The sequence below is a fragment of the Ixodes scapularis genome, unplaced genomic scaffold (assembly GCF_016920785.2).
Source record: "Ixodes scapularis isolate PalLabHiFi unplaced genomic scaffold, ASM1692078v2 PGA_scaffold0__279_contigs__length_252992795, whole genome shotgun sequence".
NCBI classification, from domain to species: Eukaryota; Metazoa; Arthropoda; class Arachnida; order Ixodida; family Ixodidae; genus Ixodes; species Ixodes scapularis.
The window spans coordinates 24,472,867-24,474,908 of record NW_024609835.1 but is presented as its reverse complement, the minus strand read 5'-3'; the positions used below and the strand labels follow the sequence as shown (position 1 = coordinate 24,474,908).

The 2,042-nt window shown below is 46.8% G+C and overlaps 1 pseudogene; it reads right to left on the bottom strand.

Annotated features, from left to right (window-relative positions):
* Positions 1-855: 855 nt before the first annotated feature.
* On the bottom strand, positions 856-1,733 carry LOC121838500 (annotated as a pseudogene).
* Between the last annotated feature and the right edge of the window lie 309 nt (positions 1,734-2,042).

Below are 2,042 nucleotides of genomic sequence, written 5' to 3'. Positions count from 1 at the left end.
GTTCCGCGCAGCGGTCAGTTGAAGCCCCGATTGGAAAAGGGACCGAACGGAGAACCGCCATTGTCCGAACTGAACGCGATGATGGTGTCCCCGAGCATACCAGCGTTTCCCAGGACCTCCACGACTCTTCCGATGGATTCGTCAAGGGCGTCTAGCGTTCCTAAAGTTTGGAAAGAAAGCACAGCGAAACAAATATGTTTGAACAGAAGATGGACGCACCTATAGCCACTGAAGCTGAAGGAACGCAGGGCGTACACCCTAATGATTACGCTTCTTTCTTTGTGATTCGTTCTTGGGTGTTATTATCAGATGGGGCTGCTATCTCATCGTTGGTGGAGCGATAATGAGATGTTCGGGAAACACCACGTCCTGTGTTTCCCAAGATTTTCGTTACTATATAATCTCCGTATATTCCTATAGTACCGCGTGCAACAGCGTCCGCTTGGTATGCGGTATCCAGTCAATCGGGCTTTCTGGTTGGTGGGTATTTGTGGCAGGCGCCACGAATACACACCAACCAGATGTTGGCGAAATCGGTGTCATGCCGTCAGAAACACAAATTCCGAAAAATGTACATGAAATGCATACGCAGGGGGGGCCCCGAACAGCCGGTGACTTAGAACCAGGGTTGTAAAAGTTACTTCAAAAATGTACCTAAGATACAGTTACAGTTACTCATACGTAAATGTACCTAGGTCCATATCTAGCTACTCGCTTAAAAATGTACCTAGGTACAGGTACAGTTACTTCAAAGGTACTTTTTATTTTCACGTCAAGTATTTTTCTCAAATTTGTCACATTATTATTGGAAGTAAATCCTTTGTATACTGGGATGTACACCAAAGCAAGTTTGATAAACGTGCTTTATTGGTGTCACTGGGAGAACTAAGGCAAAACGCTCTCACCAGTGCATTCGAAGACTTTGTCTTTTTCACTTGAGTGCTCGATTTGACCTCAGAATCAGGACTTCTTCGAAATGTTCATCCGACATCTTCGATCGCAGTTTGGTAGCAATTGTTCCTCCTATGCTAAAGACGCGCTCCACCGCCGCACTGCTTGGAAGCCCCGTGTTGAATTTTAAGAACACGCTTTTCAGCAGCGGCATGTGCTTGAGACAGTTCAGACTTCTTGTCGGAGCAAGTTCCGTGTACTCTACAAACTCCTGCTCCCATGAAGCAGATGAGGACGATATTACGAAGTTAATGAAGTGCTTACAGTCTTCTTTATCCTCACCACTTTGTTCGCCTGACGACGCTTTTTCTATAGTTGATGTTCGCATAAGTTCGTTCTTTAGATAATTCCAGGCCCGCTTCCGTTCCACTTCGTTGTCTATCCATGCAACCTTAAATTTTGGATGGCATACGGCAGATATCAAATGTTTTTCTTCCTCCATACCTGCAAACCTCTTACTGATCGGCGTGATTAAGCTCTCGACCACCGGGCGGCAGTAACTCAAGTTCTCCGTCAGCAACGCGGACATTTTTTGTGAAGTGAAGCCACTGTACGCAGAAGATATGCCATAAACATGCTGTTTTTGCGCCGTAGAAGTGTTATAGCTTGTGTGAGAGGTGTAAACACTTGAATTACTCATCAATAAAGTCAATGTCTGACTTCGTGAATCGCGGAATATTAAAATTCTCATAAACTTCCTTCAACTTTCCCTCACTGTGAACAAGCATTACTTGAAGCGATTTGAGGCAATCGTATGTAGAGTTTCACCGCGTGAGGACAGGCGTGGGCAAATAACCTTCACAGCTTGAAGAGATGGCGTCAGCAACCACATTAGACCTCGCTTGCTTCTTCCATAATGCCGAGCACTTGCTGAAAGGATCGGAGTTGAGTCCTCACGTGCCTTACTCTCACGCTCCAATTGGCTCACCGAGGACACAGCTTCCACTGTTTACGACGTCCCGCTCAAACTCGCTTGTTGACGTGGCTTGCCCTTCAGCGCCAGCACTGGCATCGAAGCCATCGGCGGGCCCTGAAGACGTCGGCCGCATGGAGAAACGAAGAGTCGAGTGCACACGCACCTAACCTTCGCA